The sequence below is a fragment of the Panthera uncia genome (assembly GCF_023721935.1).
Source record: "Panthera uncia isolate 11264 chromosome A3 unlocalized genomic scaffold, Puncia_PCG_1.0 HiC_scaffold_12, whole genome shotgun sequence".
Taxonomy (NCBI): domain Eukaryota; kingdom Metazoa; phylum Chordata; class Mammalia; order Carnivora; family Felidae; genus Panthera; species Panthera uncia.
In genome coordinates this window covers 25764895-25791987 of record NW_026057579.1, presented here as the reverse complement: position 1 = coordinate 25791987, position 27093 = coordinate 25764895, and the positions used below count along the sequence as shown (strand labels likewise).

Genomic DNA, 27093 nt, shown 5'->3' with positions numbered 1-27093 from the left:
GGTCCCACACTAATTCTATGGAAACACACCTATTTCCCCCATAATGGTTCAGAAGCAGACTTGCTCCACTCGGTGGGCCATGTCCACTCAAAGTTGTACTTTAGGCTAAATTTATCTTGAGATTTCCTTGTCCTGAACATTTCTACCATGTTTTTAGCATGTTTCTTTCTGCACTCTTTCTGCAGGCCACAGCAGTCAAGATGTCATCCTTCCTTCATCTTGCCTCACGGAGAAAAAGGAAGGCAGCTTTTAGCAAAAAAAAAAAAAAAAAAAAGTCCAGCTCTACTGATAGAAAATCCTGGATTCATAACTTAGCTCTGCTACCAACTACTTTTATAATTCTAGACAAGTTTACCTTCCTGACATTCGATTTTGTTAACTGTAAAAAATATTCAGAAGTCCTTTGAAGTGATAGATATAGATATAGATATATAGAGATATATATATCTCTCTCTATACACACACACACACACACACACACATATATATCTCCAAAGGAGTGATATATATTTATATATACATAAATTATATATTTATATAAATATTATATATAATATAATTTATACATAAATTATATAAAATATGTTTATATATAATTTATGTATATAAAATTATGTATAATTTTATATACATAAATTATATTTATGTATATTTTATATAATTTATATATGTAATATATAATTTATATACACACACACACACATATAAATAAACAATGCTTGACATACACTACACAGTCACAGGAGCAAGTCAAAAATATTCACACCGAGGCATAGATTTAAAATTTTTAAGGATTTAGGAGAACGATGAGGTAGAGACATCATTGATGGCATTTGTGTCATGTCACACTTCAAAAATAAACATTCAAATGGTCTCTGCCAGCTCAACTCCCTGGGGTAAAGAGATTGGCAATGATTGCTCCAATGGTGGATACCTCATGGGACACTGAGTGGGAGAAGAAAACCCACTAAATATGAAGCTTCAGGAACCTGGAAGTTGCTGAGGGAAGTAGTGTGTCATCTCTGGGGAATGCTGTGGTCTCACGGTTCTGGTTTTGTCTCTTGAGAGTGATGTGGTCTTTGCTTCCATGGTACAGGATAAGGGTGACCCAGGGTACGTTTATTCCAACAAAATGCTAATTTCCATGGTCTGTCTCTCCATGACTACTCCATTCCCAAGTCAAGAGACACAGTGTATCCTCTGAATGAATTGTATTTGGTTCAGCTATGAATTATTTAAACCTCCCAGCCTTGGGTTAGAATGTGTAGGGGATGAAGTAGATGGCAAAGCTTGGAACCAGTGTTTCACAGAAGTGTTATCTGGCTTCTTGCCAGACCCCAGTGCCTGATGACTTATGAGTGACACTTTTATCTTGAAGTGCAGCACTGAGCCTGATGGAAAGATTAACTGGGTTACATTCAGCTCAGGAATGTTTTAAAGCCTAAATAAGCTGGACAATCCCTTTTGCATGGACTTGGTGCTGGCTCAGCAGCTTGATTTCTACCTCTGCTGTCACCTGGTCCTTCTGTTCTGTTGGGAGAAACTTTGGGGGAAGGCTGGGCTTCCTGAGTCCTACACTGTATTATATTAGCAGGTTGTCAATGTCTCACCACCTTTCCTGCAAAACGGGTACTGTTACAGAATTTGCAGACTGCACCGCCATTTCATGGATTGTTGGTACCCTCAGCAAAGCCTGTTTTTTTTTTTTTCACACTTTCTCACATAGGGCAGACTGGAGAAGCCATCCCAGGGAAGGTCACACAGGGTAGGTGTAGATTTTGGATGGTTGAAAGGCAAGTACTCATGTCTTGAGCTCCTCTTCTGTATCACTGTGATTTTATGTGCTAAGGGACAGGAAACACAGGAGATGTCAGCCACTTTCTGTTCTATGAAGAGAGCATAGGACCTGCTTAGCACACAGCTAAATAATGGGGCGATGGTCAGCTGGGCAAACACCATGATCTACCTACCCACCCAAGATTCTGCTCTGGCAGGACTCCTAGAAGTGAATCTGCAAGGTTAACCTCTCCTACATTAATTTTAAATGCTAGGGATTTCCTTTTACATCCACTGTGGATTGATTCTACATGAATATCAAACCATTCTTGAGAAAACAAACTCCGTATTTTATAAACACATGAATATGTGGATACCATTCAGGGTATGATTTTATTTTATCTAAAAGATGCCTCCTTCAAATCTCAAAATGTGTCCGATAGTGGCTTATTGGCCACATATGTGCCCACTGTGTCCAGCTCTCATAATTACATTTATTGCCCCACTTGGGTAGTGAATGATTTGTAAGTGCCTACTAGCACCCAGGATTGTATAAGTGGGGATATCAAGTAGAGGATAGCAAGGGACATATGATCATGTGTTTATCTATCTAATCTCTAGAATATCAATGCCTTGAAATCAAAGGATTATTTTCCTAGCTTCTTTTTGTGTGCCTAATTCATTCCTTTATATCTTCCATGTAAAAGACATTGAGCAAAGGATGTCTGAAGGGTGAGTGAATGGATAAATGGAGGGGCAACCCTACTGAAGGAAAAGAGTATACATCTTTCTCTTTTAAACAGATCAGATAACTATTCAGTGGGTCTTGGGTAGGATAAGCAATTGCTGTGAGGTTCTCCACATTCTGAATAGTAAAAGAATAGGGCAGTACAGAATGAATCTCTTCTCTGCATAGGTATTCAAAGTTTAAGGATATAAATGAAATAGTAGTCTTGTGTGTATGGAGGTGGCTATATACATTAGTCATGTAAATAAAATTCAGAATACCATTCAAATAAATGAACCATGAATTCCACAAAATTATGGTAATGAACAAAGATGGGCAGTTTTTCTATTCATCTGAATACCCAACATTTTTAAGCCAACTATTAAATACATAAATGCAGATAAGTTTGGATTACCCCATGTTCCATACCCAGAGATCTCTGGAACTGGCAAGTGACTACGATACTCCTGTAAAGACTTATAAACCCTTAGAAAAATATACAAAATGCATACTTTGTGAAATAACTTTCATTAATAATATAATAAAATGCCTGATGATATAACTCTCAACTAAACAGAGTGTTTGATAGCTATGGAACGAACCAAACATTTAGAAAGCACCTACTTTATAACAGGCCTCTACCTGTGAGAATACAGTAATTAATAAGATCCTCAAAGAGCTAATATTTTAGCTAGTGAAACAAGACACAGGCATCTGCAAACTTATCTGCCACTAGAAGATTCAAAGACAATATCATAACACGGTACCAAGTTATGGCAATTACTTTCTACAAGCATGATAATAAAAACAAATGAATAATTTGGTGAGGGCAGCCATCTACCATAATCACTCTTGCCTGCCTTGACCTTGAATTTTAAAGCTTCTCTGTACATGGCCCACTGGGCTGGCTCCTAATTGGAAGAAAAGCTTGGGCCCTTTGCTCCTTCTAGTAATGGTCTTATACTTTCTGCTTTGTTCCTAGTTGCTTTTTATTCTTCCTTCTGTCCCCACATGTCCTTGTTTGGGGCTCCAGAGTTCTCCTTAAACATATGGGAAGGTTCAGGTACTTTTGTTTTGACTGTAGGTATTCCTTATCAGACATGGCTCCACTAACTGGGTCCAGACCCCAAGACTGTGCCATAGATAAGCTGCATAGCTGATGCATTATGCAGCTTCTTTCCAAGTTTCACCATTGGGACAGATGTAGGGATATTTAATTCTATGATGCTGAAAACCCCATCTTCGTTTGAGATGGATATTTTGTTTCTAGTATAATTTGAACTTGTATTCTTTTCTGACAGTGAAATGACATTATTCCTGTGTGAGAGAACGTGAAACTGAATTTTTCAGATTCAAAAGGGGTTTCGTTGCTGCACTTACTTGAAACAACCAAATATTTTCACTGGCATCTGGGAGTAAAGCCAACAAACACAAGTGGTCGGTTTCTTTATGAGTAGGATGAGGGGATTTGAGTTTGACTACTTCTCAGGTTTATAGTTTTAATTTCCAAAGACTCTTTAACTTTAATTCCTAGGGAAGATGGAACTATATTGACCTGAAATTCAAAATAAACACATTATCTTCAGCCATGTGACATTAGAATTAGGAGGAACTTAGGTAGCATGCATGACACATCTCTAATTTTCAGACAGGGAAAAGGAGGAGGAAAGGGAAATGACTTGTTCAAAACCACACATCAATTGAACGCAGAGATGAACTTGGATTTGAGGTTTCTTGACTCTATTCCACTGACCTTCCATTGTCCCAGGGAAGACAGTCTGGAAGAGTACTTGTGGTAGCAAGTGCTTAAAGTTTTCCACAAAAAAATCTGACACATTCACACATGCTAAATGTGGAGTTTTGATTTAAATACTCAGCTCTCGTGGAAGCCATCGAGATTGGCAATTGATCCCTCAGCTTATATTGGTCTACAGCCCAGTAAACTACCCAGGCATGATCCTGTGCCTGAGGTGCTCATTTTTGCTCTTGCTTCCTGGTGACCATTTAGCCCTTGCTGGAAAACTGTTCCTAAATCACCATGAAGGTGCAGTGAATTTCACTTCTGTGCTTTTCCATATGTGCCTTCTAACTGAAACATCATATTCAGTATTTCTAACGTAGAAAAAATTTTATTTCATATTCTATCATTGACCTTTTCAGAATTCAGGAATGACATCCAGAAGTTTTCCAAGACATCTTAGGAAAGATCTGGCACTGTGGAGGCAGTACTGATGGCTTTAATCAAAGAGTGCTTAATGTATGTTGAAGGGACTTCTTCAAACTCGCTTTACTAGTCTCTCCTGAATTTTCAGATAATCATAATTTGCTCCCATTTCTTCTGAAAATTTAAAGTGATAACACATTTCTTGATGAGATCATTCTAAAAATTATGAGGAAAAGGAAACTTTGAATATTATAAGACATGTTCATTTTTCCTTGGAATCATAAAAGCTGTAGCCACAGCCATTTTGCAGTTCCATTCCTCCTTCTCTAGCTACCATTTCTAGATTTAAAACCCTGGAAAAAGTACAATTTTACCAGCCACCACTAGTACCCAGTGTCAGCAGCTCATATAAAACCAGGGAAAATATAGTCAGGATTAAAGAAATCTGTAAAACTGTGAAGTAAGGCCATAGCATGTAAAATGCAATTCCTCTTACCAAGTACATAATTTATTAGGAAAGCTTTTTATAGGAAATCTGCTTGCCACCCTATCCTTGGCAACTGCTTACTTTTTTTTGGAAGAACAAAAAATGGATAGAATGTTTCCCACTATAGGAATTCATTAATGTCTCAATAAATATCTCTATGTCTCTTCATACCCCTGTGCCCTCAAGCACAATTCTCCTTTCCCACCTTTCTTCCTCTGTCCTAAAATAAGTCACCTTCCTATAACCAGTCTTGGGACTAGAACTAACGAGCAGTCACATCTGTCCTCTCACCCCCATCCTCACTGTCTTCTTCCTTCCCCCTGTGCACCACCATGCCCGTTGTTAAATCTGCTGCTGCAAGTGAGAAGCCTTTGGCTTTTGGACCCTGATTGCTATTCACTTTCACTTCCCTTCTCTTTCAGTGAGCTATGCCCAACTTCATAGTGAGGGGGATTTGGTCTTTCTCCATGGTTATTTTCTTAAGAAAACATCAATTAGCCACATTTTGGGACAGCTTTGCAAACAGAAGGAGCCCTTCATTTTCAGATCTCTTTTTACAAAATATAGTAGAGAGGAGTCAATGTCACAAGTGCTTTCTCCTGGCCAGAGCTCCTCTGTCCTGCCAGGCATATATTGTTCTTGTATATCTGAGCTGCCTGACATCCTTGGGTTACAGAAGCTTCACAAATGATTTTAGCTGCATGTTGAGTGGGGCCATGAAAGCATCAGGACTTGGTTGTAGAGATTAGCTTTTGATCTTTTAACAATGTTGTCCTTTGCCGTTTCCAAACTCCATTTGGTTTCTGGAAAAGGAATGCTCTGCTTTATATTTTCAAAGGGAAGCCTTGAGATATTATATCACGTTGTCATCTCTAGGGCTTCTTTCTATTCTGAAGAAAAGATGGGAAAAGCCTCATTCATTCATTTAAGAAACAAAGCTACCATTTGGTGGTGAGGCAGGAAAGTGGGTGGCAGATAGCATAATATGTGGCCATTAATCCATGAAGGACAAGTGGAGAGGACCCCACCCCACGCCCTGTACACAGAAGTTCTAGGCCAACTGACACCATGATCTTGCCCTTGGTTTTCCAACTCTGTTCATACCCACAGCTCCATTGTTTGCCACGGGGCTGGCTCAGGCCAAGGATAAGCTTATCCTGCGGTCACCGAAAAAAGCTGATGTGTAGGTGTTGGTTAACAAAGGTCATGACATCATACATTTCTTATTTAAAACTTTGCACCCAAGACAATGTGTCCTTGGGCAAAACCTTCGGTTGTTTCTTCTTAATTTATGTATGAAAACATCATGTTAAAAAATCAATCAGAGTTCAAGTTTTTAAAAAAAATTATTTCAATAAAATATCAAATAAAAATTAAAACTCTTACCTTAGGATTTGCATTTTCATCTATTGGTTCATATACTAATAGCAGGTCAGTTGGGCAGATTTTATTAGAATCCAAGTGAACCTATACTTGGGGTAGAGCAAGAAGAAAATATAGAATAGAAGGGAGAGTGAGTTAGAAAGAGCTAGTAGTCTTCTTGGGCACATCTTTATATCTGAACCAAAGCCAGATCAATGCAGTGTTTTATTTTGGTGATTTGTTCATTTACCTTGCAAAATAAAGTACATATATCTCATGAAATACTACAGTCCTGAATGTAAAAAAAAAAAAAACAAAAAACAAAAAAAAAAACACTTATAAAGCATAGACTGGCCATAGTTTATTTTTTTTTAATTTTTTTTTTAGCATTTATTTATTTTTGAGACAGAGAGAGACAGAGCATGAACGGGGGAGGGTCAGAGAGAGAGGGAGACACAGAATCTGAAACAGGCTCCAGGCTCTGAGCTGTCAGCACAGAGCCGGACGCGGGGCTCGAACTCACGGACCGCGAGATCATGACCTGAGCCGAAGTCGGCCGCTTAACCGACCGAGCCACCCAGGCGCCCCTGGCCATAGTTTTATTACCACCATCATTATTACTGTGAGCCATCATATATAAAACACTTACTATGAGCTAAATACAGTACTAAGTATTTTATATACCATTTCGTACTAATAACAACACTATGACCTGCTATTTCCACCTAGACTCAATGAGGTTAAGTATTTCATTCAATATCATACAACTCACAGTTGATTGAACTGCAGTTCAGAGGTCTGCTGTCAGCCTGCATGAAATCTGGTTCCTCATGAAAATCCATTCTGAGACGTATATCCTTCTTACAACCTGGGTCAAAAAGAAAATTCTGACTTTGGTTAAATTTGTGTTGAATTCAGTGGTTCTGGACCACTGGTGCCTTTTTGGACTCACAGAAGTTTCCATATATCAGTATTGATTCTGTCATACAAGTTGCAGAGCAAATGAGACCATGGGGCAAGCACAAGGAGGTAATTTGATCATTTTCCAGGTAAAAAAGTCATTATTATTAGGTTAAAAATATTTCTGAAAAGTTCATTTCATTAAAAACCATACCTTCTTAAATAAAGTAATTCTAGGGATGGTTATTTTAATTTTACAGTGTTTTTGTTGTTATTGCTATTTGTTTTCTTTTATTAGTTAGAAATCTCCCACTTCTCTAAATTGTCCTTTTTTAATCATAATATTTTAAACATGATAAAAATACAGAATTATATATATATATATATATATATATATATATATATATATATAACAGACATGTTTTATATTCATCATCTTATAGTCATCATTCCCATGAATGGTTTTATATTTCTGTCTGTGGGTATTCATATACTTTATATTCTTTTGCAGGTTTTTAAACTTGATGTGAATAATTTCAGATTTTATGTGTTTTATTCAAAATATTTATGTTTTTGAGAGTTATCCCTGTCCATATACAAGATTTATTCTTTTGAAATGCTGTTGAATATTCTGCAATATAAAAATACCACAGTTTATTGGCCCTTTGTTGTGTCAATAGACATGTATGTTGTATCTAATTATTTATTATTATCATTATTATTATTATCATTATCATTATCATTATTATTAGAACCAATGCTTCAAGGAGCAGAATTTTATGGACATAATATATAAAAAGTACTAATATATAAAAAGTACAATTGCTGGCTGGGATCATAGAGCAAGTCCGCCTTTAGCTCTATAGCATATTGCCAAAATTCACCTGGCCTGGGAGAATTCCGAACACCCACATGGGACTGTAGCAACTAGAAAGTGGATTTGCTGATGTGGTTAGCTTTACAGGTATACACAGGGGTGTATCCAAAGGTGCCTTCTTTTCCTGAACCTGTTGTAATAACACAGCTAATTTCTTGCCACCTTGAAAATTTTGGCAGATTATAACCTGATGCTGAGATTTCTGTATATATTGAGTTTTTCTGTTTCAGTTTATTTCCCTCTCACTCCAATGTGAAAATAAAATGAGTTTTCTCTAAGTCTGAGCACTCTGTGGAAATAATCCTTCTCAGTTAGGCCCCCACTACTGGTATAGGGTGTTGATGCATTAGAGAGCTGGAAAAGCAAAGGTTTAGAACAGAGCAGTGTTTCTCAGACTTCAATGTGTATGACATGCCCACCTGGGCATGAACTTAAAGATTTCTCATGAACTTAAAGTTCTCATGAACTTAAAGATTTCTACTTAGTAGGTCTGGGGCTGGGCACTGAGTCTCTAGTTCTTTTTTTTTTTTTTTTTTCTAATTTTTTTAATGTTTATTTTTGAGAGACAGAGTGCAAGTGGGGGAGGGGCAGAGAGAGAGAGAGAGAGAGAGAGAGAGAGAGGGAGAGAGAGAGAATCTGAAGTAGGCTCCAGGCTCTGAGCTATCAACACAGAGCCCGACATGGGACTCGAACCCACAAACCCCATGACCTGAGCCAAAGTTGAACACTTAACTGACTAAACCACCCAGGCACCCCACAGAGTCTCTAGTTCTAACAAGCTACCCTATGATGGCAATGCCATTACTCGTCTGAAGACACACTGAGAAGGGGGGGCTTACCTTGAGGGAACGAGCATTTGCCAATATTTAAACCTTTCCAGAGTTCATGCAAATTATCTTTTAAAATTCCTTATCTTTTGTTTTTTCTTTAATCACCACCAGGTTATGTAATGACCAAAACACTTTAGGACGAACTTCTTTCAAAAACTCCATATATTCTTGATAGAAAGGCAAATGATTAAGTCTGTTAAAACATACCAAAGGTATATTTGTCAATCTCATTTTTTGGTGAAATAACTTGGGTTTGTATTTACTTCAGACATAGTAATATGTTAGTACTGCATTAACTTCTCCCCTATCTTCATTGAGACATAATTGACATACAACACTGTAAGTTTAAAGTATACAATGTGATGATTTGATATATGCATATATTGCCTGTGTGTGTGTGTGTGTGTGTGTGTGTGTCTGTGCATCTGTGTATAGGATGAGAATATTTAAGATGTACTCTCTTGGCAACTTTCAAGTTTATACTGCAATATTGCTAATTATAGTCACCATGCTGTATGTTATATATCCAGAGCTTCGTCATCTTGTAACTGGAAGTTTGTACTCTTTGACTAACATCGCTTCACTTCCTGTACCTCCCTTCCCCTGACACCACCACCCCCACTCAATCCCTGGAAACCACCATTCTACTTTATTTTTTTTTATGAGTTTGGCTTTTTTTGATTCCATATGTAAGTGAGATCATACAGTATTTACATTTCTCTATCTTGAGCTTTTTCACTTAGCATAATGCCCTCAAAGCCCATCCATAATTGTCACAAATGGCAGCAGGACTTCATTCTTTATTATGGATGAATTATATATATATATATATAAATATATATAAAATATTTATATATAAAATAAATATATATAAATATAAATATATATATAATTATTATATCACACACCACATTTTATTTATCCATTCATCCATTCATGGATGTTTAACATTGTGTCAATGTCTTGACTATTGTGAGTAATGCTGCAATTGTGAATAATGCTCCAATGATGTTGCAGATATCTCTTTGAGGTAGTAATTTCGTTTTCTTTGGCATATATTGAGCAAATACAAGAAGATCTGGAGGGAGAAAAAGACACTATAATAATCATAGGAGAATTCAGTGCCCTGCTTTCAACAATGGACAGAAAGAAAGGAAGCAATTATACTTTAGCATCCCTGCACCAACAGCCTTCTGCAGAAAGACAGGAACCTGGTGGCCAGAGTAAATCCTTTAGGTATTACTATTTATGTTCCCAGTGTTCATGGTGCCAAATGCCAGGCAACTATATCATGAGTGAGAGCTTTGAGGAACATATGGGGGCTGGCATACTGTTCCCTTTATCCTTGGGTATTTTACAATACATAATGAATTAGTACAAATTGGGTGGACACTAATGGTAAAAACACCTATGTCTTTTCTTCTAATTAAATACCAAGAACTTCACCATTAAGACTGGCCTTAAGCAAAATGCTACAGGACAGGGAAAGTTGCTGTAGTTGCTGTTTTACACATTAAAAGCTATTTACTAATTATTATTCTGCAAAAATATACATAATGCCCCACTGAGAATAGTGGTTGACCAGAACATGTGATAGCATTCTAATTAAATAATAGAAACACATGTTAGTGACCTATATCAATTATTTTTTTAATTATTTTTTTACTTTTTATTTACTTCTGAGAGAGAGAGAGAGAGAGGTGGGGGGGTGGGGGAGAGGGACAAAGCACTAGCAGGGGAGGGGCAGAGAGAGACAGAGACACAGAATCCGAAGCAGGGTCCAGGCTCTAAGCTGTCATCACAGAGCCCGACGCGGGGCTCGAACCCACGGACCGTGAGATTGTGACCTGAGTTGAAGTCAGACGCTCAACGGACTGAGCCACCCTGGCACCCTGAGTGGCTTATATCATTTATAAAACTAGTTTGGCATAAATCTTGCTAATACGTCTGCCTTCCTATTTAAGTAAATTGCCTTGATTTCAGTATTTTAAATGTACTCCTTTCCCCACCCTGCAAAAAGAACTGAATTCTAAGTTAGAGGATAATAACTGCCCTTTGTGTAGAACTGTGGCAAATTCTTCCAGCCAGCATAGTAGCCATGTAGCAGAGACCTAGAGCACACTCCCAAGGATAGAGAGCTTATGAATGTGTGTCTTTTATTCTATGTAGAATTGCCCAGTTTGCACTGGACAAAGACCAAGGCTTTTCTGGGAGTGGGTCTGGACCATCTTTGATTTCCTGGCAGGACATACATTTCTGACTGTGCCGGGTCACGTGCATAAAAGATTAACTATCGGAAAGGGCAGCAAGAGAGTTCACCTTTGTTTTCCTTTTTCAGGACCTGGTCTCTGTCGCTGGAGTATGGAACAAGGGGGAGGCATTGCTTTGGGTGTGGCAGTGGGAGAGAGTCATACCCTGAGCCTGACCTTGGTACAAAAAGATTTTTCTGTGTCTGGCCAACCCACTCTGCTTACCTACACCCTGTGCACTTCCACTGCCTCCTGCTGATGCCTCTCATCAGTAGATGGTTCTTCTCGAATACCTTTGGGTTACCCTTCATAGCAAACCCACACTTCGCTATGTGGGAGGCTCTGTGACCTTGATGCTCTACCTACCATGTGCCTTAACTTCACTGTATAACACGTGGTCCCATTCCCCACTGATCTCTGTCACATAAGAACGACAAAATGCCATAGAAGAAAATGAGCTTTGCAGACAGACCAGCAAGTTTGCTTCATGACTGTTTGGATGTGGGACTTTGGAGAAATTGCTTAAACTCTCCGAATCCTAGTTTCTCTAATCAAAAATGAGGACTAGAAATATATTCTTTGCAGTAAAAATTATGTAAAACATCTGTTGTGTTGTTTGGTACCACATATGCCATTTATATTATTTTAAGACCCATGTGTAGTTGGACATTGCTTTTAATTCGTATTTTACCACATAATAGCTGGAATAGAGCTAAAACACTAAAACACGGTACATGTAAAAACTGAGGTAATCTATCTTTGCCGCTTTCCAGTTGTGTGATTTGAGGAAATTCCTTAAACGCTCTCAGTCTATATTTTATTATCTAAAATTTATCAGAATCATAGTACATATTCCAGAGAGTTGTGTAAAGATGAAATGTGATAATGTTTTGAGGTAATTAACAAAGATCCACACCCAATAAACATTCAACCAGTATTAGGGACTGTCCTTCAGCAAATGGAGAGTTCGATCAAGCCAACAGTAATTGTTTCTAACAGTTAGATTGGCCTCCTCCTGTCCCTCAGAGCTCACTGTCTTCTAGGTAAGGTACTGAGGGGGAGGGGGAGGGGGAGATCCTTAGGGATTCTCTGGCCTGTGGCTCTCTCATGTAGGAAAGTAGAAACTGAAGCTCAGAGAGCCATGGGGCCTGGCTCAGGCCACACAGGGAGCTAACGGCCAAGCCTACTGGAGTCCTGGCTGTTTCCACAGTTCCCCAGGGCCTGACCTCTCTGCCACCTCTCATTTCTGTGCCTTTTGACCTACAGGAGTGCACAGCAAGGCCTTTGACAAATAAACAGTGGCCCAAAGATTAAACTGCACCTGAAGCTGGTTATGCAGGTTCACTTAGCATTTGAACCAAGGGCGGAAACTCAGCTATACCCAGTCTGCAAAGGGATTAACCCATTCTCAGACCCAGCATGTGAATTATGGCCCACTTAGTAAGTACAAAAAGGGAGGGAAGAACTAAATCTCATTAAAAGAAACATAAACCTGTATAAATTTTTTAAACAGGCAAATAAAAAATTTAAAAAAGATAACATAAATAAAACAATTGAAATGAAACTAAATATATTTGGATATGCAGAAAAAACTCCAGATAACCTTTCTTCTGGCTATCTCATACATCATGGATAAGAGGGAATATGACGGAATATAGTGGAAAAGGTCATTTTCTGTGAGAAATCTTGGGAACCATCTTAGGATTCCTCTACTGCCATCAACTGTCAAAAACCTTTGTAATCTTTTCAATTACTCTACTTCAGCCAAATTGGGCTTCTTTCTGCACCCTAAAGAAGCCAACTTTATTCCTAGCTCAGGGCCTTTGCATTTGCGATTCCATTTGTATAGAGGTTTTGCCTAGACGTCACATCCACAATGAGGTCTTTCTGACCATTCTAGTTAGAGAGGTTCTCTCTGCCTCCTCATGGAAATTCCCTCTTTATCTCCCTAACACTTATTGTTACTTAAATACTATTCACTTACTTATTGGCTTTTGTGTTTATTGTCTTTCACTGTGCCCTTCTCCCCATATAAACTCCATGAGTGGAAGGACTTTCCGTGAGTGTCTTGTTCATTATTGTAGCCCCAAGGCCTGGATCAGTGCTGGCACATAAGAAGCCTGCCATGAGTACTAACTAAGCACACACATGAATGCATGTTTTGTGGAAAGTGAGAGAATAGAGGGGAGTAGGAGTGAGTTGTGAGGGAAGAGGATGCAGTGTTTAGCTAGAGCTAAACACCTTGAATGACTGATTAAGAATTTGAACACAATCCTAAGAGCAGTGGGACTCTCTTGGAGACAAAATGAGGTGTTAGAGAACGTAAGTTCACAAGAGAGTTCCAGCTCCAGGTAATCATGTAACACAGCCCCTCACCTGTGTTTAGGGAACATCGAGCTTTGAGCATAACACTTAGGAGTGAGGTGACCTAACACACCTGCCACCACCCCCTCCACTCTGATGCCCTGGTTCCCTTGAGGCTATAGAACAAACCTGCCTTCCCACTTGACCTTGTCCAAAGGAATGATGGATGAAAATATAATCTTATATATATGATGCAGGCTCAAAGGAGAAAAAAACGTGTACTTGTAATAACAATTCTTCAATGTTAATTTCCAGATATGTTTAAAGGACCAACAGAGCGAGCACACAGCCACTAGAATCACCTTTCGTTCCATGAAGTCTCAGGATGTGCCTCCTTCCAAAACATGAGCTGGACACAGTGGACATGGATGTAAGTTTCTAAATCTGAAGTTCATCAAGCCGTTCCTTTGGTACAATATTATTTTTAGAAATCCCTGATGGTTTATTGTGAAGGAAAGGAATTCCTTATGTGACACGTATTGGGTTCATGTGCATAATAAACTGACATTTTAGCATCCCTTGACAATTATGTTCTTTCCCATATCAGCTGTTTTCACACATTTTCTTCTTCTTAAGTTATTTAGATTTAATTATATTTATGCCCAGACACTAGCTATGGTATTAGGTTCCAAATGTTAAGTAAACCATGTTTGTACCGTTTATTGTGAGATACTGTTTTTCTACATTTCTTATTAATTTTTCTAATTCATTTAACTTGTATGGATGGAGGGGATGTATTAAGATACTTTCAGCATTCTCAGCCTAGGACCCTTGCTTAGGCAGCGGGACATTGTATGTATGTATGTAATATGTGTATTATATATATATACACACACACATCACATCAGTGATGCCTTTTATTTACCTTAATGGATGAATAACCTCAGCTGTAAATATTTTCATTCATAGAATTACTCCTGTGATACCAGCAGACATATGGTCTTGTGGCAACACTTGAGCTCACTGAGCCCAGATCAAAGTAAGTGAAAGAAAGTAGTACCTGTTCAGGCATTTTAATGGTCAACTGGGAATTTCTTCTATGGTTACTTCCTAATAAACTGAGATTTCACTGATATGGAATGACAGGAATTGCAAGGTTTGGTCCAACTTTCCAGAATTTGCCAAGAGAATCTATGTCCCCTGGGCTTGAGACCAAAGTACATAATTAATTTTTTTTTTTTTTTTTTTTTTTTTTTTTGCCCATGCCTGTGGGAGTACACATGATTTGTCATAAAACAGGCTACTGGCATTCTCACACTTTGAGTATATTTGTTTCACTAGAAAGACTGAGGAAGAAGCTATTAGTAAAACTATGTTGATCTTCTTTCAGAGGAGGGGAAATTGAGCCTTAGGGTGAAAAGGAGAAGGTTCAGAGGAATAGCTGATGTGTCTGCGATAATTATGTTTACATGGGTAAGAGGTGTCAAAGTGACATTACTCATGAGGCTGATTTGAACAGAATGTTGCAAATCACTTTCAAGATTTTTTTTGGACTTCCCCATATTTTTGGAGTTGGAGTCAGGATTACTGGCTTTGGTAATTAATCCTTCCCAGCCTGCATTCTTTGCTACTGAGCATAGCAGTGATTCAGGGGCCCAACCTGCTAAATCAAGATAATGCTTGACCTCTGGAAGCAGAAGCCTTTTCCTCACTTAGCTAGAGAAACTAAACCCGGGAGCACAATTGGGAAAATCAACAGAGTTCATATGTGAAGATCTGTAGAGGGAACTTAGAATGCCTGTTTTGGGCATTTTCAGGGTATTGTACGAATATAATATAAAAAAGTTATAAACTCAGAGGACAGAGTTAGTTGGGTTTTGTGAGAGAGTACAGACATGGGGCCCTTAAAGAGCTGTAATAGGTTCAGGAGAGCCGTTGATTTCACCATAAGCTTATCACAGATCATCTTTCATGTCTGCTGTGCTTGCCTGTTTATTTGCCTGGTGTTCGTTTCACAAGAACATTATATTAATATCACAGCAGTGTGTAAAGGAACTCCATTGGTTTGGTTTCACTAGAGCTGGGATTGTTTGAAATTGTTTTGTCCAATAAACTATCCTTATCTTTGTTTTACTTCGCAATTAGTTATAATGCCATTAGACAACCCGGGTGACTCTAGCGAGATTGTGTAGATAAAATGATCACTTTGCTTCTCGTCAAGAAAGGGAAATAGGATCACTTTTCCGCTATGAAACCAATTAAGTCTTTTTAAAAATATCATCCTTCTTTATGCTCTCAAATTATCGTGCTGGAGGAGACGCACCGAGTTTTATAAGAAGTTAAGACCAGAGTGTCCCCTTTTGAAAGAGTTAAGATTGAAGGAGCCAGCACTGGGCACAGAGTAGGTACTTTAAAAGAACATTTGAGTGATAAATGAAATTGACTGGTGATTTTCTGTTGTTTAAAAAGAATTGTATTAGTCACTCAAGCAGCTTAAGCATGAGATTTTTAAGACCAGAGAGGAGAAAAATTGTGATCAAGTTTGCCATTGCATTTTTCCAGCTCCACAAACCAATAGGAAAGTCTTACTATTTCTTTGACTTTAAAGATCAGTTTGAGGTTGGATGAGCCAGTAATGGGAGAATCATCTCCTGTTTTGAAAAAGAGATGGCACAGTAGATATTTTCTGTTCACTGTCACTCCACCTCTGGCCTCTCAGGACAATCTTAACTTGCTTTTATGGTGGCCCTTATCACTATGTCCTGTAACTGTTGGATTATTCTGCCTTTTCCAGTGAATGGCATACTCCTCAAGGACAAGGTTTAAATGTATCATCTGATTTTATATTCCTGGGGTGCACTTAGTGCCTGGAACATCTAGGGACTTGAAAATAGAGGATTGAATGAAAGATTAAATGACAGAATTCTGAAAGCTTTTTTTCAAGCTACAGCATCCCTTCAGTTCTTCTGTGTCTGTGGCGCGTGTATATATGTGTGTGTGTGTGTGTCTCACCCATGATGTTAATGGCTTCATCTAATTATGATTTTTTTTCTTACTGTGTTCAGCCCAGTTTAATTGTACCCTGACTCCCATATACAGCCTCATACCTCATACCCACCACCATAGCTATACACACCCCATACACTCTCTCATTTTTAGGCTTTAAAAGCAATAAGGATAATTTCCAGATTTGTTTCATTCCCAACAGCCAAGCCTTTCTGATGTCGGGAACCTGAACCCCTTGTCAGTGTAGCTGTAGCCTGTGGGCCATCATCAGATATTTTGTTTTTTAGGATCCAGCTAGACCAGCAGTCATAAACATAGATACTGGCCCTCATCCTCAAATTCTTTGCTCACTTAAACCTCCTTTGCATGGGAGTCTCATCCAAGGACAGCTCTCAGAAGGCTGACTTTTGTAGCCTAACGTCTGTGGGACTCAGAGAAGGTGGGTGACACTCATGAATCAGAACCAAAACGCAATTTTCCTCTAAGTCAACTTTGCAGTCTTGGCTCATTTTGACGTCAAAAGCCCGAGATCTGGAGGGGGAAGATGTGAGATGAGTGTCCTTCCTTCCGTGCTATAGCACAACATGAACTTTAGAGGGAGGATCTGCAAGTTGTTTAAGGTCTGAAATATTTGCTCCCTGACTTTCCAGTACACGTGTTTGAGGCTGAGAATCTTATCAGTAGATAAGGGAAGAGAGGCTGCCATCCCACATTCCACAAACTCACTTCCAGATGGTTTAGAAACTAGGGGTGAAAAACTCAGGCTCTTCAATCAAGCCAAACAGCCCACACCTTTATTGCCCCATTTGTTTAGCAGCCTGTCACGGGCCTTCTAACATCTCAGAATCAGCCGTGGGGGCAGCTGTTTAATTAACTCCTCAAGGCTGCGTTTTGGTGGGGGCAATTCATTTATTATGAAAAACAAATTGAAAGCTCCGAGGGTTTTTGTTCCTTTTCTTCTTCAGTGGTTACTGTTATCTGGAGCTTCTGGCTTAGTCCAAATAGCAACGATGATGGTTTTTTAAAAGGAGCCACTTGATCTTTTGTGTTGTTACTTTTTCTTTCTTTCCTTTTTATTTTCCGAAATCAGACTGGCTATCTGCCTTGAACGTGGAGAGATTTCTTTGCCTTGGTACCAGGAAACAATGGCATTTTCCCAGACTTTTTTGTGTGTTCTAGTTGTAGAAATACCACAATTGCAATATTAACTTTTTATAACAATGACAAGGTTACATGTCGCTCTGTTCCAGTTAAATTGTGGTTGTAAATAATTTTCGACCCACTTACTTCTAATAATGGTTTGGGAACTTACTGAAAGACACCTCTATGCTAGGCCTGAAGAAATATACTGAAAGATAAAAGAAGACCCCTTAAGAAATTTATAGTCTCACTTTTTGGGAAAATAGATATTCATGTTTTTATTATTTTTAATTTTTTTATTTGGAGATAATCTTTGACTTAAAGAAGATTTGCAAAGATACTGTAGACTGTCCCCATATACTTCTCACCCAGCTTCCTCTAATGCTAACATCTTACCTAAAACAATGATATCAAAACAAATAAATTGGCATTGACATAATATTCTTAACTCAACCGTGGACTTACAGACTTTACCCAGTTTTTCCACCAGTGTCCCTTTTCTGTTCCAGAATCCAATCAGGATCCCATGAATTGCATTTAGATGTCATGTTTCCTTTGTCTCCTCCAATCCAGGACAGCTTCGTGGTCCCTTCTTGTCTTTCATGGCCTTGACATATCTGAAGGCTAGTGGTCAGGTGTTTTGTAGAATGTCCCTCTATATTCATCTTTTAGTGTCTTTTGAGAATAAGCCTCTTTCAGAATGTACCCTGGAGATGATATGGAAAGATTTAGAATCACATGGACTTAGAGTAAGAGCCAAAGGGTCCCCTCTTTTTGAAATGCACAAACTGAGGTCCAGAGAAGAAAACCAGGACTTTCCCAAAGTGAGACAGCTGACTGAGATAGAATTAGCACCAACCCAGACCTCTTGACTTTGGAGGCAGTGTTGGAATTATCTTCCTGTCCTATTTGGAATCCTGGGGAAACTTAATTCCTGGGGAAGTCTGACCTCTAGGTGTGGTCCCATGATGCCCGGAGGACTAGGCCCTGTGTGTTTTCCTGAGCCCCAGCACAGAGCCTGCTCTATAAGCACTGTTAAGTTAAATTAAATTTTGCTCCAGAGAGCCAAAATGGTGAGAATGGCTAAAGAGCTTTTGCCAGATATGAGACAAAACTGCATGGAGGGGTAAGAACTTAGAAAATGTGAGTAAGGTCAAGGGAAAAACAAAAAGCCAGATTCCTTGTAGCAACCTGAGATGCTTATAGTGGAGCCATAGTTATCGGGCAGCAGGCCTGCAGAAGCTCCTCAAACAGTAGGTAGTGTTCCCCATCCTGTGGCAAATACTTTTCTTCACCCACAATGCTGAAGGAAAGGACCTATCTACCCTTGGCCTCAGAGCACTTTCTGCACATCTTAATTCCTGAGATTTGAGGGCACAGGATGTGGCAGTCATGGATTATCTTATACTGCATCTCAGTTTAGTCTCTTGATTTCAGAGCCTATTTGCTAAGGTTCAGACAGGACCTAGCGAGGTACTAAGATCCCCAAATCTCAGAATTGTAGTATGTGAAGTTAATAACTGGGTCAAGTAGTGCAATTATTAGTTATCTAGAATCCTAGAATGGGGAATTTATAACTCTGAGTCATAGAGTGTTCTACAAAGTAAACTCATGCTTTATATTAGTGGTCAGTAATCAACACTCGGTTCTCAATGTTTTGTGTAGTCCTCTTGGGTATAGGAGGGCTTTCTCCTGCCATCCCTTCGGACAGCATCCCAGTGTGTCCTAAGTGCAGAGTGGATTTTCCCCATGCTTTGGAGCAACCACAGAGTAAGCAGGGAAATGGTCTGGGAGTTGAGAGTACTGAGTACCAGTTCCGGCTGTCTCCTAAGTGATTACGAAACTTGGGAAAAGTGGCTACGCATCTGTGTTGCAGAGTTGTTCCTAGCTGTGCTCTTAATCTGGTTTCACGTACCAGTCACTTACTAGCTGTGTTCCTGGGGCAATATGATTAACTTTTCTGAGTCTTCGTTTCTTCCTCTTTAAGGCAGAAATAATAACTTTAACTCCTGCAGAAGTTGGTGAGGATTAAGAGTTATAGACTGAAATATGCTTTGCACAGTACCTGCTTCATTATAAGGTGCTGTTAATTATAAAGGCTGTTCCTCCTGTAATGTTCTGTGGCTCTGAGAGCGGGACCTGGTGGTTCTACTAGAGAGCTATTACCATAATCACCATCTTCTGCAAGGTTAAGGTAATTTCTAAACCTGAATTGTGAGATGCTCGCAGGACAGGGTGTCAGACCAAGCAGGCGAAGGTCCGTGAAAATGAGCCCTGCAAGGTCATCATAGCTTGAATCTTTGTGAGAAGGTGACAGAACTTTCCTCTAGCTTTTACACAGGGTGGGAGACATTCTGTTCTCGGTCTCCTCCTTCTTTTCTTACCCCAACTGTGCAGAGCTATTTTGGGTCTATGTATTTTGGGAGCCATAATGAGGTGCTTCTCATCATACCTTGCCATTTTCAGGCAGCCTTTACTAGCCGCCTGGACACGGGAACAACATAGCAATTTAAGAGCTATAGTGGACTAGGCCGGAAATAGAGAGGCCCGACTGCAGTGGTGAGAGATGGGAGTGGGGAATAAAAGAAGAAGGCTAAAATGGCTTACCATCATACACAGAAACATTCAGAGGATGAGAAACCAAATTTCCTCATGCATGTACCGCAATACGCCTGGAGAATGCAAAGAGTGGGTGATCTGCAGCAAAGAACCATCTTCAGTGGGTCTAGAGTCGAAAAATGAGCTTTCTTCATTTGCTAGAGTGTAAGGGCTGTCCAAGTTGCCTGATCATGATTCATTTAGACCTCAGGTTCTACAGACATGGGAATAAATTTGAAGAAAAGGAAAGCTGTCAGTCACATCAGCTTCCAAGGCAAAATGCTACCCATATAAAGCCTTCAAATTCAGAATGACCGGGTCATCTCTTCTTTTCCTACAGCCTAAAACACTTTAGAATTTCAAAGCTAGTATTCCTAGACGTGATTTTCCAAAGTCTGGGCGCTTCCCTTTTTTTTATTTGGAAACTATGTAAGAATTTCATGGTACAGGTATTCCTGGACCCACAGCCTTTCACCCCCAAATTACATATTCTTTGACACCATAATGCAGGATCTTTGTAAAAATATGTGTGCAGATTGATATCTCATTCCACGAACCCCCACATTTCCTCTTGTCTTATGGCGGGGGCTAAAAGGAAAAAAAGTGCTGCACACATTAACATGTTGCTCAAGTTTTCAAGCGAAAAATGTTGTTTCTGCTTCAAACCCAGGATAAAGGAAGCTCTTGTCTCCAGGAGCTGACACTTCCCTGGTCATATTTCAGATACAATTAGCCTCCATTGATGGCGGTGGTTGATCTATCAAATGAGCAGCTAATCTTATCTGTGGTTCACAAATGGCTCAGATGGTAGCTTGTGACTTTGATTACTGGAAGACTGGACCCCATCAGACGGCTTTGCTCCAAACAGTGGTCCTTTCAGCCTTCTGCTCATGGAGATCAAAGCACTCTCCCCTGTCCCTATCTGCAGGGAAGCTCATTAGAGGGAGGCTGTCAGGGTTATAATCACGCAACAGTTTTACTTCTGGGTTATAACGCTTTCCCCTTCTTATCAGCCTGTGAGGTCCAAAGTGAGAAGGATAAAGGAGGTACCGATGACATCTGATACATTTAATAGGCTCACTGGTGACTGCCTGGCCCCAGCTCTCTGCCACTGCTGCCTCACTGACTACTGAAGGACTTCTCTCCCCCTAGACCTATAGGGATTATTCTTTATTCCGGGAGCGTGAGATGGGGGAGGGGTTGCAGATCCATTGTGTCCTAATAGTTGCTTTACTATCAGAACAAAATCAAATAAAATGGGACTTTCTAAGTCCAAAGATCTGTCTTTACATTTCATCTCTTTCATACAATGGCTGTGTGAACTTGGACATTTTGCTATGATCTTCAGCTTCTCCTGTAAAATATGTAAATTGATAATTTTCTCATTGGACTTAATGTGCAGACCTCAAAGTTTCCCTCTCCCGGAAGCCTTCTATTATAACCTGAGTTCTTCCCTTCTTCTCCTTCCCACTTCACCTACCAGAGTTAAGGTGCTTCCCTACAGTCACTTGTCCCTCTTCTGTCTTCCCAGAGATTACCTCTCACATTTCACTTGTCATGCCTGATTTTCTGTGGGCTTGCCTTTTCCTCCCCAATAGACAGCTGAGGCGCCATATATCAAAGAATGCCTTCACTTGACACATAGTTGATGCTAAACGAGCATTTGTTGTCCTCACTAAATAAAGCACTCTATACTAAAATGATTTGCAAAGCACAGTGTGAAGAGGTTGCCTTTATTATTGGATGTAGACACTTTTAGAGATTCATAGGGACTCATGTTAGATGACCTACTTTAGTGTTCTAGGGTGGATCCCAAGAATTTATAGTTCTAACAAGTTCTCACTTGTTCTCACTGAAAGGACCCAATCTTTCTATTTGTAGACAAGGAAACTGAGGCTCAGACTCAAGAAGTGTCTTGGTGCAAGGTCGTATAATTAGAGGCACTCAATGTGTTCTTATTTCTAAATAGTTTATCAAAGTAAATTCTATGTCACGTGTGTGTGTATGTGTGGGTGCATGTGCATATTTTGAAACCTATACCGAATAGGCCTTTTTGTTTGTTTTTAATTTACATTGAGCTCCTTAGGGCTTCAAACTTTGGTCTTTTAATTATACATCTCATGGCCATTTCACAACATGGTCATTTCATAACTTGCTGTTTTCATGTTAAGAAGCAATACAGTCATGCTGCCAAGACACTGGCTCAGTTATTATCGTTGTTTGTCTCTTGTATTCTGTCTATTCATTGATGCTTTAAGAAATATCTGGTAAGAAATGCCCAGGGGAACCCAGCTCACAGAAGAATCAGAGAAGGACTCAGTACTACCACGTGGCAGCCTTGTGGTCTCTTCATCACATAACCTGGCATAACCTAGGTCCGGTCTTTACCCATCCACCCAGTTGGGAATGTGGAGTTCTTGCCAGCAGTGGTCATTCCCAACAGAATGAGCAGCAACAGCCATTGCCTATGGCAATGGGAAGTCTGGAGCTGGACAGGCCTTGGCTTAATTTTCACTTCCTCATATCCCTGGTGGCGTAAAATTGCTTGAGGGATTTAACCTCTAGGAAGATCACTTAGTTACTCTGTAAACTAGGACACATATCTACTTCACGGGGGTATTATAAGAAGTAAAAGAAGGGATTTGTAAGCATCTTGCCCTGTGTTGGGAGCATACCCAGTACTTGGCCAATATGAGCGCCCACCTTCTCTTTCTTCCTCTCTTCCCCTGCTTCCCACTCCTCTTCCACTATCATCGAAAAACCAACATGGTGGAACATGGGTGAAAAATGAAACCCAGCTGGAAAAATAAGCAAAATACACAGTCTTTTATTTATTTGTTTATTTTTACCTATCTCCTTCTGATTTACTTACTGTTCTTTCTTCGACATTAACTTAACTATGATTTTGTGTGTGTGTGTGTGTGTGTGTGTGTGTGTGTGTGTGTGTGTAAATCCATTTGAAACTTTTAAGAAAGAAATTATTTGTAGTTAAAATAATGACCTTTCCATTAAATATAATTTGGGAGGCGTTAGCACTAATTGTAATTATAATGGAATTTATGTCTGACACATTATAGTTCATGTGATAAAAGAAAGCCAGGCACTCCCCAGAAATCAGTGACAAGCTTATCAGAATATTAATCTCCTTCAGTTACTCTTTAAGAGAATAAATAACTAATCAGTCACTGACTGCTAATATAATATATGACCCTTTGCTAAGATGGATGATAATTTAAGCTTCAACAGAATATATTTATTTAACTGACAGAAATCATGACCCTATTTTATTTGTTTTAAATGTCAATGCAGTAAAGCCAGGCTAGCAATAATGCTTGGAAAATGGAAATTTTTGAGTAATAATTTTTAAATTAATCTTTGTGAGAAATAATAAATTCCATCTTAAGCATTCAACATATATCTGAAATGTCTGTTAATTATCCAGTCTTAGTAAGTGGTCTCTGAGAAATATCCTTAATCTGTGTGAGGCCCATTCCTAGAGTATAATTATTTTGACCATCAAATTTGTGGCATATAATTTTAGTTGCAGAAGTTTTGAGAAACTGGGCAATTATATGTGTTTGTTGACCCTGACCAGAACTTGCTGTTATGATTCTGAATAAATAGCAGGTATTAATCAACTTTTTGGTGATTACTTTTTTCTCCTAGAGTGGAATAAGGGGAACAAGATCCCATTAAGAGAGAAGAACATTTACCTAAATGCTGGATTATTTGTTTTTTTACAGATATACTACAACAGCAGGTGTAATCTTCATTGGCTGCTATTTCATCATGATTTTGCTAAGGTCTAACTAACAAAGTAGGACTAGCTATACCCTTACTAGCAGAGGAGCAAGCCATTCTCAGTCCAAGGTGGTAGGTGTGAGCATTAGCAACATGATAGAGTCTATCTATTTCCATATGGAGGGACTTTTAGTCCATGGAACAGTCTGGTCCTCTCTACCTGTTTTCACTTCTTTGGAGGAGGAAGGACTTACCCAATTTGCGAGTTAGGAAAAGACACTGAACTAAGCATCATGTGCTTCTTTAGAAGCCTGCCTCCTTAAAGAGAAAGTACCTGGTTCACTCTCAATTGTTTGGAGAGCAATCTTGGAGCAAAAGGTTCTGTCCCTTCAGGGACTCAAAGAATTGTTAATCATTGCAAATTATTGGCATTAAGTTTGTCTAAAAATGGGGTAAAATATTTGCAAACCCACTTAGTTGAAAATCTAAAGTTACCTTCTCTAAGTATCTCGTGAATTAACATAGGATGAAAAGAACATTTACTTACTTTTTGAGCCCTCTGTCAATCTCCTGCAGAACATGAGGGAATCCTGATTCTCCAGGGTCTGATGCAAGCAGCTCCAGACCCATGTATGGACATTTAAACCATGTCAGGACTCAGTAAATGTGGATAGATGAAAGATAGCACAGAAGTATAAAGACTTCTTGTGATTCTTCTTTTCCTGATGTTTATTTGTCTAACAAGGCAAAAATATGTTCTGTGATTGAAATGACTCTTGGTATGACTCCTATGTTCTTACCCGCCGCCTCTTCTGTCTATACCTCCATTGTAGGTGTGTGTCTTCCCCGTCTACCACATCCCTTAGATCAGAGTTGCTCTCAAGAGACGGGGTGAGTGTTTAATATAAAGTGAACACAAGAACAAGATGGCTAATCTGTTCCTGGACTTTTCTGAGACCAGAAAGAAGGTGATACAGATGGCCCTGTGGAGACATCAGCCACACTTGTCATTTGGGTGTGTGCTTTATGCTGCCTCCAAATATAGATGAGCTTTGATGTTTCTTCTGAAAAAAATATCTTCTTGGGAGTGTAACTGGGCCAACAAGCACGAGAGTGGCCCTGAATGAGGCTTTGTTCTGAGATAGAAATGGACCGTGAAAGTCCCAGCTAAATGATGCTGTAAACATTCAGAGAAAGGAAGATACTTGCTCCAGTGAGTTAACTCTGGCTGTGAAACAATTTCAACTCACCCACTCTTACAGCAGCAGGCCCCTCTGAGTCTGCCAGTGGTTTACACAATGGCATGATTCCGCAGAGTAGAGAGTCACCCGGAGAAACAGAGCTCACAAACTCATCTCTCTAAGATGTGGTCTGCTGAGGGCTTCCCTGCCTGTGTTTTCATGGTTAGCGACAAGACTGGGGAAGCCTATTCATGATTGAGTAATCTGTTTGAACTTCCAGCTCGGAGATGGAGGAAATAGCTATTCATGTAATCCTATTCATTTATTCATCTATTCATGCATTTATTTATTTATAAGATATGTTTAAAGTGCTTGTTCCATGTCACTTTATTTTAGCCATGGGGGACACAGAGTTAAATAAGACATAAGTTGCAGTGAGCTAACAGGCTGGTGGAGGAAACAAAGATACAGGAGATCACAACAAAGTGCAACATATTCTGTGATATTAAAAGCAGGGAAATGGCTCACAAAACTTTCTGTCCTAGAGAATCGGTGAAGGCTTCTCAGAGGGAATGGTACGGGAGGTGAGGCTGAGCTAACCAGATCCTTTTGTGGCCACTGGGTATGTTCAGGGAAGGAGAAAAGTCAACGGAGTCCTGTTTTTTAGGTACCTGGTAGGGCTTCATCTTGCATGTTTTTAGAGGAGTACTTCTTCAGAGTATATATCTTGAGACAGCTGCCTGTTTGTAGACATCCCAGTTTATATCAGACACTGTAGGTGGCAATTTTATGTCAGTTATTTTGATTTCTTACAGCAACCCTGTATACTCAAGACCATTATTCAATTTTCAAAATGGTACCAAGGTCAGGATGGATAAATACCTCACCCCAATGTACACACAGGGTATGTTTCATCTCGGAGGCACAGAAAGCACTCAGGAGCAGAGAACCTGTGAGCAAGCACACACCGCCTGCGGGAGCCTGGCTGAGCCTGAGTCCCGCCCGTTCTCCTGTCAGGGCCATTGTGAGCCTCTCATCATCAGAGCTCAGATGGGCACCTGCTTATCTACGGACACGCTACCTCCTCTCCCTGCAGCCCTACCCCCACCAATTTCAGTTTTGATTTAGCTCTTTGTTCCAACCCTGACTGTAACATATGGCCTAGGCCAGGAGGAGGCTTCTGCCACTCACAGGCCAAAAAGCCTTGATGCCTCTCTGCTATGAAGTTCTTTTCAAAGTATGTGGGAAAGCATCGTCGTCCTCTTCTCGCCCACCTCTCTCCCCACCCATCCCCACATATACCATCTTTTAGGCAAAGCACAGCAGCCAATGGGAGTGGGGACTAGGCAGCCCAGAAGTAGGCTTCAGCTGCAACTTCTCTCTGGTTGTTTCTTTGAGTCACAAATAAAACTATGTCTCATTGACCTCTTGCTTCTCAAAGGCAGAGTGGATATTGTTTGTAGCTCATTTTCTCCAGGCAGTTTTAGCAAAGTATGCTTTCAGAGATATCATGTAACTGAAAGACAGAATTAAGTAAGAATGGCAGAATTCTGGCAGCAAGTAGCCTTCTGCTCGTGTTTTTCATTGAAAAGCATATAGGATTACCTTATTGTTCCAGATATTAGCTTTCTGTACCCAGCATATACATATTTAAACAGCATAACAAATGGGCTACATTATAAAGCACCTATATGTCACCAAGGCCCAGAAAGCCTGTGTTGTGCCAAGGCCTGGAGACATCCTTCCAAGTT

The 27093-nt window shown here is 39.6% G+C and overlaps 1 long non-coding RNA gene across 1 annotated transcript in view; it reads left to right on the top strand.

The window, feature by feature from the left end:
- Positions 1–27093, top strand: part of LOC125937643 (uncharacterized) — a 78655-nt gene that overhangs the window by 26809 nt on the left and 24753 nt on the right. Inside the window, exons 2-3 of the long non-coding RNA XR_007462453.1 lie at positions 13992–14106; positions 14646–14715. This is a non-coding gene — a long non-coding RNA (uncharacterized LOC125937643). The remainder of the gene's footprint in view (positions 1–13991; positions 14107–14645; positions 14716–27093) is intronic.